Source organism: Mustela nigripes, chromosome 12 (assembly GCF_022355385.1).
Source record: "Mustela nigripes isolate SB6536 chromosome 12, MUSNIG.SB6536, whole genome shotgun sequence".
NCBI lineage: Eukaryota > Metazoa > Chordata > Mammalia > Carnivora > Mustelidae > Mustela > Mustela nigripes.
The window spans coordinates 56,199,653-56,219,036 of NC_081568.1; positions in this window are offsets into that span (position 1 = coordinate 56,199,653).

Consider the following 19,384-nt stretch of genomic DNA (forward strand, 5'->3'; position numbering starts at 1 on the left):
ACTTCCTTATGCATTTACTTCTAGGAAACCTTTCTTTCCTCATCGAAATTGGAGACCGGTATCCCTGTTTACTGTCATCCCCGCCCTGACCCTTCAAATTTAAGTTCCTTGAAGTAATTAACAAAAATAAACAACACTCCCTGTCCTCAAAGAGCTAACATTCTAGTGTAGAGGGACAAAGATAAGCCTATAAATAATGCAAGATATGTAGAATGAGAAATGAGGAAAGGCATTGTGAAAAATAATACAGCAGGGCAGGGGCCTAGAGAGGGAGTGGTCAGGGACATCTTTCCAGAGAAAGTGGCATTTGAACCAAGAACTAAGGAAGCAAATGAGGGAGCCATGAAGTCAGATAAAAAATAAGAGTTTCAGGCATAGGTAACAGTTCCCTGGTGTGGGACAGAAATGAGCCTGACATGTCTGCATGCAGCAAAGAGGTCAGTATGGCTAGAGAGAAGGGAATGAGAGGGAGAATAGCACAGTATCAAGTCAGACAGGTAGTGGGTAGAGGAGGGTGAAAACTTCTCGGCCCTTCTAAGCAATTTACTGTGAGTGAGATGGGAAGACAAGGCATGTTTGAGTAATAGGTTTGATGTGACCTGGTTTCCCTCTTCCTCAGAGACTCACAGATTGCTGTATTGAGAACAAACTGAAAGAGGTCAAGAATGGAAGCAAGGAGAATGTTTAGAAGGTATTAAAATAATTCAGGGAAGCATAATCAGATATGGCTTAAACTGAGGGTGGGTGGCAGGGAAGGTGATGGGTAGTGTCATTATGGATATATATACTTTTTTGATACATATTTTTTGAAGGTAAATCTGGCAGCATAGATATGGGATGTGGGTGAAACTGACAGCATAGATACAGATATAAGTCAAGAGTCAGCTCAGGGGTTTGGGGCTGAGTATCTGGAAAGATGGAGGCACAAGTAACAGACAGTATATTGCAAGACAGCATGTTTTGGAGGAAGGGCTTGGAGCTGAGTTTTTGACATACTAAATTTGAGATGCATATTAAACATCCTACCTGAGATATTGTTCTAGTAGTTGGATATCTAAGTCATATAGAGTCCATAGTAAAGTTTAGGGCTTGGGATATGAATATGGTATCATTACTATAAAGATTGTATCCAAAGTCATGTAACTGGATGTAATCTCCGTGGGGTTAGTGAGGCCCTGGCAGATAATTGGTTTATAGTTGATAATTTAAAATTACCTGTATATGAATGAATGGGTGTGTGCAACAGAGGTGAAATGAGAAGAAAACTAGTTTGTCTAACATCAGAGCCATTGTGTTTCTTACTCTTCATGTAGGTCTAGGTTTTTAGTTGAATAAGAGAAAGTGTCTGGTTATTTTAAACAAAAGCAATGGCAAAATGGGAATTTACCTGAAAGGTATTGGAGCACTCACAGATATATCTATATATCTATATATCTTTATACCTATATCTATATATCTCTCTATATATATATGTGTGTGTGTGTGTGTGTGTGTGTGTGTATTTCTTTCAGAATTAAAAAGCCAGGCTTGAATGCTACATAAGCAGAAATAAGGCCTATAATTACACAACCATTTAAAAAAAGTTATCAATATGCCAGCTTTAACAGAATAAGAATGGTGATGGTAATAATGATATCAAGGAAAAGGGAATCATTTTTGAAAATGCCTACCATGTTGCAGATTATTAGATCATTAATCTTCACACCACTTTTGTGAAATGTGCAGTTACTCTCACTTTTTTGGATGAAAAAACTGAGGGTCAGAGATGTTCATTAATTCTTCTAGGTTACACAAATGGTGAGCACCAGAGTCTGGATTCCGATCCAGATTTCTTATTCCAAAAATAATTTTCCCATTTACCAGACTGCCCTTCTAAAGCAACAAGTAGGTACAGCAATTCATAAAAAGCTGGAAATTCTTTTTAGAACACTGTGAGGTAGGTTGGGCTGATAGTTTATTCCTATTTAATAGAAAGGGAAACTGGAGCTAAATTATCTGGCCCAGCTTGATAGCCTAGAGAAGCCAACCTAAGATGTTTCCCGGTCCACTAAAAGTGAGTCTGAATTTTCTCAATATTACGCAGAACTAAATTTAGCAGAATTAATAATGATCCTAATAAAAATACCTCTATCCTTATGCAGGTTTACTAGTTATTGATTGCCTTCAGTTACAAATATATATGAATGTACTAAAGTCCTATATTTATTGATTATAAAGTTGGCTTTTTTTTATATTCTAATGGTACTTCTTTATGCATTTCTGCTTAACTACAATCTTAATTGTGATAGTACTTACCTCTACTATGATAGAATTGCTCTGGATTCTGATAATTTTCGGGTTTTTTTTTTTCAATTATTAATTACTTCCCTTTTCCCCACCCACTCTTGTTTGGAAATAAGGAGCCCTCTGTTCCTTTCTCAGGTTCTGTCATTCTGATGTGGAGAATCAATCTCTTTCGTCAATACAATACTTCTCTGCCTGCTTTGTCATTTATTTTTGTATTGGATTGTCTTTCACTTTATTTCTCTGGTCTCTTTCCTTTTGACTCTTTTAAAAATTTATTTCTCCCAACTGAATCACTTCTGTTCAGCGGAATGAGATTTTGCTTGCTTTTTCTCCCTCAACATGTTATGTTTATCATGAGATTAATATCTATATTTTTTTGCTCCGAAGTCTCTTGAACATTTTCTCTCAGTCATTTTTATTTTCCTTCTCGTTTCCATGGTTCTGTGTTGTTAAAGTTCTTCATGCCTGTTCTCCACCTATCTTTTAGTTTGTCCTGTTTTCCTACATCAGCTTCTTGGGAGGTTTTATTCTTCAATTTTTCACATGATGATATCAGAAATCTCTGCTACTAGGTACGGTCAAAGAATTATAAGTCCTCTGCTCTGTTCCGCTCTCTGCACATGTTTATTAGTAAGTGGATAGTATTGGAAGAGCTTCCATTCTTATACTAGACTTGTCCAGGCTTATATTTATTTTAAAAAGTACTTCAATCTTAAAGTATATCTCAAAGTAAGATTCAGTTTTGTAAAACTTACTGTTAATTCAAGTATTCAAGTAGGCTTGGCAATCCACAACAAATATTTTTTCTGACTTATTACTTCATATTGAGTTATTTTAAGTTTTGATTAATATTTTGAAAATAAAAAGTACAGTACCTACATGCAAGAAACATTTTACAGTTTATATTTAAGTGTATTGAACAGAGTTGAAGTTAGGATAGCACTGGGTTATAGTGGACAGAGCTGAGCTTTGGAGTTAAACAGATTTGACTTTGAACCCTGGTTTCATATACCTCCAGTTTGTAGCCTTCAGCAAGATCAATTTTTCTCAGTCTCAAGTTTCTCTTTTTTCTTAATACTGGGGTAATTGTATTTGCTTTAGGGATAGTTAGAAGATTCACCATGATGCCATGTTTAAATGTTTTAATTCAGGGACTAAAATATTGTAGGTGCTTGATAACTTGTAGACATTATTATTATTATTTTATATAAAATGTCAACATTTCTGGTCTTTTTTTTTTTAAGTGTGAGTTTACTTCCAAAAGTAGTCATGACCTTTCTTTCCTCTCTTCAGTTTGAGAACATTTGCTTTCTTCTTATTAAGTATTCATTATATACATGACAACCTACAGAAGAAAATTTGATAGCTATAAGTATCAAGTAGATTTTGCATAGGAAGGAAAAAAAAACACCTGAAAAATGGTTAAATATTTCTGGGTTATATAATCACAAAGTAGGAAAATTATAATTGAGGGATGACTGAGTAAATCCTTTAGAATGAAGGCGCCTTAAGAACTGATATAAGAAATCTAATGAAGCAGGAGGTTATGTAACCTCATGGAGTTTTTAAAGATGAAGGTAAGACACACTCCGTAGTTCTTATAGGAGCCCTCTGCAGATGGCGTCCTCAGGAACTTCAGTTAAAATTAGCTAGTTAAAAGTATACACAAGTAAGTGTCCCATTCTCATAAGTCAAGGCTTTGTGTAGAGAATTGAATTCTCTACACAAAATTCTGAAATTATTTGCCTTCCATGTCAACTCCACCTATATCCAAAACCTTTCTCACCTGGCCTGACCTGTTTCTTTAGAGCTGCTATTCTACTGGCTGACTAGAATTTGATGTATCTTCTCACCTCAACTTCCACAAGTCAAAACATCTATGTGCTTTCTGGCCATCCATGCTTTCTGGCCTACCAGAGCAATTCTACATTTGCTAATGTATGCCAATGGTCACATAATTTCAGTGAGTCCTTTAAGTCATCCTTAATTCTATCATTCAGTCTCTCTGACCTTGTATTTTAATGCCCTTGATTTCTACTTTATAACTTACAGTCTCTCACAGCCATTTGATATTCTACTTGCTTTTGTGCTAAAAACAAAAACGAAAACAAAAAAAAACCCCGCAGATAAAGTATAAAGTATCTGGTCTAATGATAAAAATCACAAACAAATCTATTAGCATGTATAAAAATGCCATTAATGTTATGTTATATTATTGTAAATTATAAATATTATTAAAATGCTGCTTAATATTAGCATAGAGTGGCATAAGGCCAGCACGTGTACAAAAACATAACATTACCCCCCTTCTGTTTACTGCTAGGGATTCATTAAACATTACTCCTAAAAATGAAATATTTTGAAAACCTGCAGATACCTACACATCAACTTTCTTTTGTTCCTTCCTCAGTCTAACTACAGTTCTAAAAATTTTGCCTCATAAGGAATTTGTTCTTCATGGTTGTGTACATGATTGTCACATGGGATGCATCTCCCCCCATGCTACGGGGGCAAAGGTTTAAATGATTGTCATGGTTAATTTTCCTTGTCTGATTTTTTGCCTTACACGCTACTCTAAAATATAAGGAAAGCTTAATTTGGGACTCTGCAGTCCCATTTCTTACCTACTTACGTGACTATTTACTTATTACAGAATAAATTTCAAGTTTTTGTCCAAGTTTTATGTCCATACCCCACCCCCCTTCTCCTAGTTCTTCAACTTCTGCTTTTATTCTTCCACAGAGCCTTAAGAGCATCATGTCAGGCTTGCTCATTTTTCTCTATTACAGACTGTGCTGCTCCTTTGAAAACTTGGCCCAGCCTCCTCTATGTAATAATCTCCCTCCATGTCCACCTAGAGAATTCCTACCTGTCTAATAACTTCCACTTGATCACCCACTGCTGGAAATAGGTTTCCTTCCTCTGAACTGTGACCCCAGGTTTCTAGCACACTTTCATCCCATATTTCTACCATGCTCACTATGAAAAAGAGCAATGTAGAAAAGAAAGAAAAAAAGAGTCATTATCTCACCCCCTGATAACAACTATTAATATTCAATAATGGGCTTTTCTTGCTTTTTTCTCCTTATACCTCATCATCCTCATAATTAAAAGGAGAAAAGTAAAAATTCTATCATTATTTTATTATGTGCCAGATACTATTTTAACCTTTTAAACCACTGATTGCATATCTTCACAACTACCATAGGAACATCTTATTTTTATCCTCATTTGTTAGAAAAGAAACCCAAAACTTAGAGTTGTTAGGCCATTCTCCCAAGTCATGAAGCTACAAAGAGGTAGAAAGTGGATATGAGCCAGTATTTGCTTCGTGTTACAAGTCTTGGATCTTAACTACAATATGATGCTGACACCATGGACATAGGTAATCACATCAAACTTATTTTTTCTCATATATGTAAAAAAGTTTAAGAAAACAATGGAAAAATGGCACTTCTAAGACTAAAGGTGAAACTCTATATTAAAAGAGACCCTATGAATCATTATTGTAAAAGGGCAGGTTTAGTCAAGAGAATAATTATTATGGTTCACACCTGCATGGTGCTTATTACCACATACCAGGCAGTGTTCTAAGTGTGATATACATTAACTCATTCACACTCACATTAACTCTGTGGGAGAGGTACTATAATGGTCACCATATTACAGATGTGCATACTGAAACAGATCAGTTAACTGATCACTCTAAGACTATCATGATGCCTCAGCCTATACAAGAACATTACACTGTGTGTATGTATATATGTGTGTGTGTGTGTGTATACACATATGTGCATATATCTTTTTTATAAATAAATTTATATATAAACATATATAATACTTCTACCTCTAAACTTACGCTTTTATATGTGTTTTTTTTCTTAATATAACAACAGTGTACTTACTTTGACCATAACATGGTATTTAATATGTAATCAGTAGCTCAAAAACAGGGAATGATTCTTGAACCAGTTTTGTTTGTAGAAGCAAGGCGCTAACTTTAATTAACTTTAACTAGGACTGCTTATAGCTGCATGTGAGAAGAGACACAAAAAGGCCCATTAACTCTGAACATCATTTCCATGTTTTTGCCTCTGTATGCCCTCAAGATAGTATTTTTTCCCTGCTGTTCTTTGATTTTTGCCTCTTTTTCCATTTTTTTAAAAAATGTATTAGCCAAGGGTGTGAGTCTAAAATTAGTCATGTATCTGCTGTAGCTTTTTTTTTTTTTTTTTTTTTTAGTTCATCTAAACACATTATTTCTGGGGAAATGGTAGAGAATTTTGAGGAAAATTATATTTTAAAGGTTGAAAAACCTTGTGTTTAGGAATCCCCTCATCCCATACATGGGTAATTATTTGGTCTCTGTTTTCTTGTTTTGTTTTGTTTTCTGAGCGTATGTGAGCATGTATGTTTTGAAAATATTCTTTGCCAGCGGAATCTTCTCTCCTTGTAACGCACGCTTTCTTGCCTGTGGTTTGGTAATATTGAGTGAATATTGTTAACTTGCAGATATTTAATGAGCAATTGCAAAAGCTGCATGATTCCACATGTAAACATTTTCTGAAAACTAGCATTTAAAATTACTTTTTACTATTTTCATGACCCTAGACTTTGAAGGAATCTTTCAATGACAGCTGAAGCAAGACATTAACAGCCACTGTCCTTTTTGTATTCTGTGCCAGGCGCAAGGACTCCATTCCTCTTGAAAGTTTTATCATGTACAAGGCTATTAACATTATGAGGATAGGCTGAAGCATGAATAAATCCTGAGACTTACTGATGATGTCATTACACTGGTCAATAAAATACATAGAGGGAAGGGCTTCCCACGCTACCAGGTTCGGTTAACTAAATCAGGATACACGAGCAATTAACTCTTTAATTAAGATGAATGGGTGACATTAGCCCTCCTTAAACTCTGCTCGTCAGCATTTACAAATAGAAAAAGATGGATGCCTCCTTCCCAAGAAATGTGGGTTTTATTTTTCATTCATTGACACAGGCTCATTCTTACTACTTTGTAAACAAAGTCACCAAAGTATAGAGGTGGTCAGAGATATTTTAACGGGTTCATTTTATCAGTTAGTATCTCTTACTATATAAAGATCCCATTTTGGAATTTGTTAGCTTTTTTGTTTCTTTACAAAGCTAACTTTATCATTATTATTATTTAGCACAATTGCTTTATCTTTTTCCCCATTGCACACAAGGAAGATTCATGTCAGAATCTTATAGGTGAATGCAACACAGCATGGTACAGTTATTTACTGTTATCTGCTACTTTGCCAGTAACTTAGCTTAGCTCTGGAAGTCTAGAGATACATGTTCCACTTCTCTTATGTCTCTGGTTAGCCTTATGAATGTATATCACATGAGTGTTTCTGAACTTCCATTTCCTTATCTGTAAACTTGATTACTGGAGCAATTGGTCCTATAATTCTCTTTCAGTGGTAGTTAACACAGGATAAAGGAAAACAAAGATATGATTCATTCTAGGAACAAAGTGTCTAAGGCAGCCGTGTACTAGAACAATATGAGGTGATCTGTATATGCAATTAAAAATTCTCTAATATCCACATGTTAAAAAGGAGAATAATGGAATTTTCATATATTATGTAACCTAGTGCATAAAATACTATTTCAACATATATTCATATGCACAAATACACACACATAAGGTTATGTGACCTATTATAAATACATGACTTATTTTATATTATTGTCTGTACTAATTTTTTGAGATTTTACAGCACACTGAAGTTCGGACTAGTTCAAAAACTACATATGGTCAGCAGCTATCATATTGGAGAGTATAGCTCAAATATTAAAAATATAAGTATATCTCTCAAATATTTGTCAATTTAGACTATATTTTTTACATAAAAAGTACCCAATGTGTAAGTTACCATTGATTTGAAAACCCAAGATAATTATCCCCAAAATAATAATTATTCCAAAAATAGGCAATAGAATTTCTCTGAATGGATATGATTTCTTATAAGGGGAACAAACAGTGTTAAACAAATGCATGTGCCACAGTGTGACATAAAATGAGAAGACTGAAGCAAGTGTGGAAACAAAAACTTCCCCACTGTAAATGATAGTTTGTACTCTTCATTTACAAGACACTCAACTACATGGTTCATGATATAGACAGTCTAGTGGATCAGATATTCTAATCAATAGAAGGATACTAACTATGCTATAAAGAAATATACCATTTAAAACAAGTCCTTTATTTTTTTAACTTCATTAATATTTTAAATGAAAATCACTGAATTTGGGGGTTAGTGACATATCTATCTTTTCATAGCATTTTCTACTTTAGCTGATCCCATTTTTCTGCTTTAACTGGATTCAATAAGTACTTACTGAATTAAAAAATAAATTGAAGTATAAAAATATTTTGTTAAGAGATTATAGATTTTTATTTTTACAACCTCTTTGTCACCTCACATTATTTGGATTTTTTTTTCCATTTTGAGGTATTTCCTCTAATAGGGAGTAAAAATAACAGTAATGATAATAGTAATATCATCAAACAACATATATTTAACTTTTACTAAATTCTAGGTACTGTGCTGAGAAGATTATGTATTTTATATAATAAAATCTTAATTGGATCTGTATGGATTAAAAAACTAACCATAAAGTAACCTCTCTGATTCTGCCTCTAAACAAACTCTCCTCTTTTTGAACACTAAGAAACTATATAGATCACTTTATTTTCTATGTGAATGTGATTGAATGCATATTATTGATTTAAATTACTTAGAACAGGACCTAGAACACAAAACATCCAGTAAGTATCTGTTAAAATTGTTTAAATACATTATAAGTTTCTAAATAAGGCAGTTATTTGGGAATATCTACTGAGTTCTTTCCATGTGATAGACCCATTTTAAAGTGAATAAAATATATATTTGAAAAACTAAAAAACCGGGGCACCTGGGTGGCTCTGTGGGTTAAAGCTTCTTCTTTTGGCTTGGGTCATGGTCCCAGAGTCCTCGGATAGAGCCCCACATTGGGCTCAGTGCTCTGCAAGGGGCCTGCTTCCCTCCCCTTTCTGCCTGCCTCTCTGCCTCTCTGTTTACTTGTGATCTCTGCCTGTGAAATAAATAAATAAAATCATTAAAAAAAAAAAAGGAAAACTAAAAACCATCTTTCTATATGGTACACCCTTTACCAAGTGAAAGATACACATGTTAGCATAGAGTTGACTAATTTTCCAGCTTATAGCAGCTTACTGTTTCGTGCATGAAACAGACGTAAAAATGATTCCAAGACCACAGTAAAAAATGCTTCTCTGGAAGGTCTGGAACAGCAAGGAAGGTTAAGTCTTTCAGGGGATAGTAAAAAATATCGGGCAGGTGGCATTCTAGGTGAGTTTAAAAGAAGTGGAACTTTTCCAGGTATGAGTGGTACAAACCAAGGGGACACGGAAATGGGAAAGCACATAATAGACCTTTTTTTTTTTTTTAATAGCTTGTGAGCTTAATAATTATCACATAGTAGGAAGAAGCATCTGAGGGTAGAAAGGTGTGTGTGTGTGTGTGTGTGTGTGTGTGTGTGTGTGTGTTAAAGAATTTGGCCTTTGTAAGCAATGGGAAGCTTTTAAATAAAGACATAAAATCAGATTTGAGTTTTACAAACAGTAATCATGGTGTCAAATGGTGGGTGATTTGAGAAAGCACAACTTTAATTGTAAGCCATTGTACTAGTTGAGGGTGAAGATAATGAGGGTCCAAGCAAACTTGGAGTGGTAGATGTAAGAGAAGAAAACATTTCAAATCTATTTCTTTTTTTTTTTAAGATTTTATTTATTTATTTGGCAGAGAGAGATCATAAGTAGGCCGAGAGGCAGGCAGAGAGAAAGAGAGGGCAGAGAGAGAGAAGGAATCAGGCTACCCACTGAGCAGAAAGCCCAACTTGGGGCACAATCGTAGGACTCTGAGACCATGACCTGAGTTGAAGGCAGAGGCTTTAACCCACTGAGCCACCCAGGCACACCTTCAAATCTATTTCTAAGGCAGTTTTCACAGGGCTTGTTAATGGTAGGTGATGAAAGGGAGATATCAGGATGTCAAGTGTAGCTCTAAAACCTCTAACCAGGTGAGTGCTGGTATTATTAAATATTAAAACTACCCTGAACTTAATTTAATCATTTTGCTAGTTTCAAAGCACTTTCAGTATTAGGTAATATTCCCTGTCAATAATTTGAGCAGTAGTTTATTATAATGGTTGTGGAAAATACCGCAACAGGGAATAAGAAGAACTATTTAGTATACCATCTCGGTAAATGACCCACAGAATTCTTCATTCTGAAGAGATCAATCCCAAGTGCAAGCACCAAATCTCTAAGCAGTTTTAGGCTATGGAGAAGTCACTTAATCTCCCTAAGTCTGATTCTTCTTCATAGTCTGGTATTTTTAGGAAAAATTAGTAATTAAGGACATATGCCTTTTAAAATCAGGCGCAATGGGGTACCCGGTTGATGCAGTAGATTAAGTGTCCAACTCTTGATTTCAGCTCAGATCCTGATCTCAGGGTTGTGAGTTCAAGCCCCCAGTTGGGTTCCATGCTGGGAGCAGGACAGCGGGGGTGGAGGTGGAGCCTATTTAAAAAAAAAAATCAGTCACAGGAAGTATTGTGGAGGGAAGACCTTATAGTCATCACAAATGTTCCAGAAAATCTAAAAGTTAGAATTTTAATGAGTTAGAAAACATGAAACAAAACTATCTGTGCTTTTTTCTCACCCCCCTCTAAAAAGGCTCCAAATGACTGTCTAAAACTATGCTTTTTCATATCTTCCCAAAAGAAAAGGCAATTAAAAGGTCATGTTAAGCAACATCACAAATTGTCAAACCTCTGTTTGTAGTATATAGAAATAAGTCATCATTATGTTCCTAACAATATATTATGATATTACACTTGGGGTTGTAAACAGTTATCAACTATGTGACCCTTTTTGGTTGTGGTAATATAGACCAATGACTCTCAACCAAGAATCATTTGCCTTCTTGGAAACATTTGGCAGTTTTTGGTTGTCATGCCTGGGGATAGTTGCCGGCATCCAGTAGGTAGAGACCAAGGATGTTGCCATAATGTTACAATGCAGAGGAAAAGTTCCTCCCCACCAGCACCCAAAAATGATCTAGTCTAACTTGCCAGCACTGCTGAGGTTGAGAAATTCTGCCATACACCATGTATAAAGCCTCTTAGGTGTCCTTGAGAGGTACTGTGATAACTTAAAAAAAAATATTTAACATTTTAACTCAAAACATAACCAAATGGGACAGTTCATGAATGAAATACTCTGTGACACACAAATGAAAGATAGGAATATAAAGTTTGTGTTACCTCCTATTCTCTATCAGAAAGCGTGTTTTTTCCTGCTTGAAAGACCAATTCTAGTTGAACTTGTGAATATGGCATTTAGCATTTTCCCTGTGAAACTGCTTTTAAAAAATTCAGGTTGAAGTTGTAATACCAGGGAAAATAGAACACAGACACTGACATAGTATTCCACCTGGGAGTGATGCCCTATGCAGTCCATTTCTATCTATCTGTTCACAAAAGTGAATTTCACTTAAAGCTAGGGCCACACATTTAAATACTTAAAGCGAGACTGATATTCAGCACCAAGCCCACCACGTCCAGCAGGTGCAATGTGGCTCTGCTACAGTGCGCAGGGACCCACAAGCTGCCCCAAGTGCCCTGGGTTTTTCCTAAGCAACTTCTCACCACTATGTACATAGTCTCACAACAAAAGGGTTAACTCGCAGCATTGCAGGGAGCCCCAGACACTTCTTCTAGTGTCTACAATAATTCTTGTTGGTTGGGGCCTGAGCTATACCTGCTGTTCAATATTTATCATTCTAGATAAAGGAAATGGTGAAGTGCTCCAGGTGTAAAATATTATGGGGAGGGTGACATTGAGCCCCACCGAAGAGTAAACACTCAGGAGTGGTGGGGACAGTGGGGCACCGGATAGCACATGCCACTGTAAATATGAGCAGCCCCTACTCAGATTCAGCAGATGGTCGCCATGTGGGAATGCAGGTCCAGAGTTGCCAGCTTTTTCAAGAGAAGCAGTGAAATCTAATGATTTTTAAACATTGACGATTAATTCAAATGTAAAACACTATTCAGCCCCCACTGCAGCCTATATAATCCCTTCTGGGGATAACCCGTGGGCCAGCAGTTTGCAAATTCTGCTTTAAAAGGATGGGGAGAGGAATGTCTTGAATTTCAGTTCCAACACGGAATTATTTCTTAGACTACAGGCCTCCTCTCCCGCCACTGAAAGGGATTTTTCTGAAACACCATTCCAGGTGAATTCAAACTGCAGCTGGTATTTGAGACAACAATGGACCTGCCTCTTAAGGAGCCAGACAATTGACACTTGGTTGTGCCTTTTAAGGTATAAAGCTCCCAACTCCACGTGACCAAAGATAGAGAGGCTCCATGTACTCCCATGTCGAGTTTGCAAGAAGACATTTCCTATAGATGGCTTAAATATTAGCTTCATGTTATGCTCAGATAATGAAATTCAGGGATCATATTTATGATTTTACCTAAGGAAATGTATCAAGTGAAGAACAGATGCTAAATACTCTTTTCTGTGTAGATGCTACTAATGAAAATGCCTCATGAAACAACTTAGAAGGCATCCATCTAAAGGTGACACAAACCTTTCATTTAAACTCAGGAAAAGAAACAATTCTGTAATTCTATTCCAAAACAATTGATCCTCTAAAGTGCCTCCCTCTTTTGCTTTTCCACTGATACTTTGGTCATTTTTTTTTTAAATATTGAGGGACTTCTGGATCATTTAAGCAAGTATTTGCTGTCCCACTCCCAATGTAGGGTCTTTATCCCAGAGGAATAATTTATATCATAACAGAATTCAGAATAAACATTTCAGTGACTACAAAGAGCATCAGGGTTTCAATAGAGCGCCGAACTGTGGAATCTCTGTTACAAAGAGGAGCCTGTGAGGGGACAAGGAGAACTACCTAGCAGGTAGGCATTGTGCATGAAGACTGAAGATGACCCACTTCCTGTAGCCAGGTGTGAAATTCCAAGAAAAAGGTATAAGAGAAATAGAGTTCAAACGGGCAAGGGCCATTCAGTTCACAGCAACAGTCTTATGGATAGTTACTCCTGGAATTTATTTGGAAGAAATAAACCTTCAGCTCTTTCCTGCTATAGCAGAGGACATTGAGGCCCAGAAAGGTGATGTTACAGAAGCTCTCAGTCACACAGGTAGCTTTCTGATGACTGTTCTGTTTACTGTATTTCCCTCTGCCACCATCCCTGCTGCCATATTTCTTGGGACTATATCATATAATAGAGGTAAGAATGTGTGAGATAAAACCCCTGGGGGTGTGTGTGTGTGTGTGTGTGTATGCTTTTGTTGATAATATGTTCATGTGTTCAAGGAGGAAGAAGCTATACCCAGGAAGTAAAATGAAATTTTAATATTCTAACAATTCTCAACTCTCTTTTATCCTGCATAAGTCAGGATTGGTTAATATTCACAATAACCTATGTTGGTTCTGAGGAACTGAAGGTTTTCTTTTCTTTTTTTTAAGATATTATTTTTTTGACAGAGAGAGAGCAAAAGAAAGAGCATAAGCACGGGGAGCAACAGGCAGAGGAAGAGAGAGAAGCAGGCTCCCCACTGAGCAAGAAGCCTGACCTGGGGCTCTATGTGGGACTCCACCTAGAGCTCTATCCCAGGACCTTGGAATCTTTACCTGAGCTGAAGGCAGATGCTTAACTCACTGAGCCACCCAGGCACCCTGGAACTACAGATTTTCAAGAGGAAGGGAAGAACATGTAGTGAGCACCTATTATGTGCTTTCTCTTAACCTCGCCTATGTAGTTGTAACCTCACAAAAACCTGAGTCTGAGACTCAGAAAAGTAAAGTTGCTTTCATAAAGTCATGCTGTTGATCACTGACAAAACTGGCAGTACAGTGTAGTGGATAGAGCATGCCACCATAGCTCACAGCTCTGGTTTGAACCCTGGCCTCCAGCACTGCCAAGATGGAAGCTGTTGGGATACTTATTTGAATCTCGTAGTGTGAGTTCCCTCATCAGTAAAACAGGAATAAAAATAGTTCTCACATCATTTGAAAAATGGTAATGAAAACTCATAGTAGTAACTGTTAAGGTTGTTTAAATGAGTCAGTAAAAAAATTCATGGAAAACACTTAGCTCATGTGTGGCCCAAAGTAAATGTTCAGGAAATATTAACCATATTATTGTTACCATTACTCCTGGGGGCTCCTGGGTGTGTGCATCTCCCACTAGAGCACATATTTTTCTATATTCCTAATCATAGTTTACCACCTTGCATGTTATACTGTTATGTTAAAATTGTGTAATGAAGATTTCCATTTTTCAAGTATCTACAGGCATTTTAGCAATAATTTATCTTCATAATGGGTTTCTAAATGAAGAAAGTGTTAACAAAGCTTGGCTGAAAATGAGGCTGGATGATTGAACCCCGAATACCTGGATACCCCCTACCCTTTTACTAATCGTGTACACCTTGACCACTTTTCTAATGTGATGCATGCAGATTAAGTCTTTTGTTTATTGATTGGCCAAATATATGCAGGGCGAATGTACGCTACTTCATCCTTGGCTCTTCCGAGAGAGACTGTTACCATAGTAACCAAAGCATCCTTTGACTCCTATTTCTACACAGAGTTATAGAAATGCTTCGTAAAAAATACTTAAGACAATATTTAATGTCGAATCTAAAGTAATTTTTCTCATTGTTTGGGGAGCAAAATTGATTTTCTCTGGGCAAAGTTTGTTTGGCTGCCCAAATGTACTGTTTATAGTAATGTGTTCCACCAAATTTCTTTAAAAGCCAGTTAAACATATTTTGCCTTAACTTCTAATCTAATTTCATCATTTGGAAGTGCCTCTTGCTGCACTGTGCCTATTTTGATTTGGAAATAGTGCACATTCCATCTTTGCTATGTCAGGGTAAGGTGGAAGGGAACAGAATGAATCATTTGATTTCTTATATCAAAGAACAGTATGTGTGGCATGGGAGGGGAAACACATGCTTGGGTATGTTCAGGAGTCTGGCTTATTTTAAAGCCGAGATTTTCAGGTGGCAGCTGGTGCCTGGTTTATGATTCCAGTGGTTCAAAACCCATTCTTCCCTGAGGCATCTGTTTTAATTTTTTTTCAAAATTAAAAATAACTTTGTTCTGCTCATTATGAGAATAATAATCATTACAGAAGATTCAGAAAACATAGATAAACCAAAGAAAGATGCCCATAATCCTGTTTTTAGAGATAACCACTGTTAGCTATCTGGGTGTGTTCTTCCGGAGTCTTGTGTGTGTGTGTGTGTGTGTGTGTGTGTGTGTATAATTTCAAAAAACAGGATCGTAACTCTACTATTCTGGAGCCTGCTCTTTTTATATAATCATATGCTGTAACTCTGACGTATTCAAAGATTACGTGTAAGCACTGTGTTTAATGGTATAACTTGTAAGGTATTATAAGATATTGGCAAATTAAATTGATATTCATTTGTTGGATATTTAGGTAGTATCTAGATTTTCCTAGCAGAATTATAATAAATTTCTTGATATATTAACCTTTGCATATACTTTTTTTATAAATGCTTAAATGGGTAAAGGTAAAGGTAGATTCGTATTCTTGCTGTAATGGAAGAGATGTGAAGTTGCAATTGATTATGCTTCCATTTCCCCTTCCTGAGAGAATACCCAGGCATCCCTACTAATGTCTGCATCCAGGAATCAGAGCAATGAACTTGATATCCGTTCCTCCTCTGTGACTGAACCATTCAAATGCTAGATCCTAGTTTCAGTTACCTGTGATCTTGGGAGAGATTTTAGCTTCTCTCTGTTATTTATTCCATAAACATTTATTGGGAATCAATTATATTCTAGTACTCTGCTCTCCTTTGTGAATTTTATCACTTACCCATACCATACCTATCATGTACTAATACTAACACCCATACCTGACCCTATCGTGTACTAATAACCTGTACACAAGCATTTAAGTTATAGGGTGTTGGAAAGTAGCATAGGCTAACCCCCTAATTGGGGGTCTGAATTCCAAGTCTCTTATATAATAGTTAATTTATATTTCTGAAACACAATTTTCTTATCTTTTAAGTGGAAAAAATGGAAGTTATTTCAAGGTTTTTGTTGTTGTTGCTGCAGGATTCAGTGGCTTCATATATAGAAAGTGCTAGGAATTATGCCTGGCATAAAGACAGTGGCATTGGTGGTGCCAATGGCAATGGGAAAGCATGGAAAAGGGAGCTACTTTTCCTTCTGAGGGGCTTCAGGAAGGCATCCAACTTCTAGTTCTATGCTTAATAGACTAAACAGAGAGCTGCAAGTTTAAAACTCTATGTCTAAGTGCCAGCTCTCCATGACTCACTGCCTGACCTTGGGTTAGCCACTTAATCTCTCTCTGCCTTGGTTTTCTTCTTCATAATATGAGCATAATAACTCTTATCCACCTCACTAGGGCAAGGATGACTAATCAGTGTTTATAAAACTCAGTAAATCTTTTGGGTATGAAGTACAGGGAGGTTGGAAAGTATTATTACTATTAGCTTCTTTCTTAATATCTAAATCAGCATGCCAGGGACTGCTGAATGGAATTCCACGGTTATATCCTCATCCTGCATCGTTGTCAAGAATCTCGGTTCCTTTAGCCCTGCCCCTGCAGATACCAGTTTTTCTACTACTATTAATGCTTACTGTTCAACAAGGAGCAATCAATTTCCTGTTTATATCCAGGTGTCCATAGCTATCCACACCCATAAGCAATATTTGTTCCTTTAACAAATAATTATCAAAGAGTTGGAAGGTGCTGTGCTGGATAGTAAAGATATAGGAATGCATAAAAACCAATATAGTACGTATCTTCAAGGTATTTAGAACCTGGTGACTGACCCAGACTGGTAGCTAGTAGTCCTGTTACAGCCCCAGTTCTCTGAAGGAAGAAATACAGGGCCCTAGGGATACATAATATGCATGTGCACAGTCAGCAAAATCTTTCTTCTGGAAGTGATATGGAAATGAAAACTGAGAGAGAGGCAACCTTATAGCCAGGGAAATGGAGGGGAAAGAGGGGTAGGGAAAGGAAGGAATGTTCTAGAAAAACAAATTATTATCATTCACCCACAATGAGAGTGAGCAAGCTCTATTAAGGAATTGAAAGAACTTTCATAAGATTAAAGGGGAAATGTTATCTTAAAGGATACATCCAACACCATCTAATTCCATCTTTTGATCAGGCACCTAACTATTGGTGCCCTTCATTTAAGGTACCTCACAGCCTGGGATCCTGACTCCTCTCCAGCCTAAACATCTGAAGTGATTGCTTCCTCAACTCTTGGACTTCAGTCTCCTGGGCCTTTAATCTCTTGTGAGTTTCTTAGTATCAATACTAATGAACATTATTTATTATTACTATTATTATTATTATTATTATTATTTTGTCTGTCTACATGCTATTGTCCAATCCCTGTCTGACTTTCCTTGTAGCTGTTGTTTATTCTTCAGTAGAACAGTCAACCTCAGGGATGGCAAGTGTGTAAAGAAAGAGTCACGTTTTTAAAAAATTGGAACTTTGTATACATTAAATGAAAGGGCTAAATAAGAGAGAGAGAGATCTGGGAAGAGTTAAGTTGAACATCACTATGGTGCTCCTATGTCTAACTCTGAAAGGAATATGCATGATTTAGATTCCTCCTATGCAGTGCATATTATATATTAATTTTGCAAGCATACACTAGAAATCCTTGAAAATAGTACCAGTAAGTGTATATATCAAAACGTAAATGACGTAGTGAAATCTTAGACACAAGGTGAGAATTACATTGAAAGAACAAGACCCCCAAAAAGAGAGAAGAAAGAAACTTGTCAGTAATAAAAACATGGTATAAAACTTTAATCAACATCAGAGTTAATCAGCTCATTTGGTAACTGGCAGTTCAATGAAGTTTCTGTTTTAAAATCATGGGCAAAGCAGACTGCCAGGTTTTATTTGTCATCTGATATAAGTTGAGCTATAGTCCGAGATGGTGGAAAACCTTTTTTGTTGGGTTTTACCTCTTTAATCTCAAATGAAAACTGGCACTCCATCTGGATAATGTCCAATGTGACACATTTTGGGAACCATCTACTACCTAGCCTTACAAATCAAGAACACTGATTAAATAATCAAGATTTCTGAAAAGCCTTGAGGGAGTGATACGTTTCTTGCATCCGTAATTGCCATTCTGTTTGTAGCGCAAGATGTTTTTGAGCTCTAGATAAGAACTTGTGTTTGACATACTGGCATTGAATATCTTATTTGTGGATTAGCAGGAGTTTGACATTCTTAGAAGTAATGTGATAGCAAATAAGGAAATTGTGGAATTTAAAAAATGTCTTAAACTAATGAAATTTGTCACTAAGAAAATGAAACAAGGTAAGTAATTGGTTATATATTTTTGAGGGATAGAATGAAGGTAATGATATTTTGCCAAGCATCCATTTAAATAAAAGCTGTGATTGTTCTTCCTGATAGTATTAATATACAACATATATCTACGTAATTATAATCCTCCATACATAAATTTAAAAATCACCTCTCCCTTATAATATACAGAAATACAAAAATTCTGTTTGTGACACATGGTAAAACACACCTTTATGGTGATTTAAAATAACCACTGCTCAAATTAGAAAGACATTGATTAGAATAATAACTGATTTCCCAGAACTGAATGCATGAAGGAGCAATTCTTTCATTAGAGATGTCAAAATTAGTCCAGAAAATATCAATGAACATTATTAATGTTATGTTCAGCTTTGGCCCTAGGCAAAATTGTCAATTTGGTAAAATTATTCTTTGCCATTTCTCAACATCCCTTTGAAGGATTTTTTTAATGCTGGTATTCAATCATTTATTCATTCAAGAATTTTTTATTGAGAGCCTACTAGATGGCAAACACAATCCTCAGTGCTAGAGGTACAGCAGTAAAAAAGATAGTCAACCACCCTGTGTATATAGAGCTTACGTTATAGAA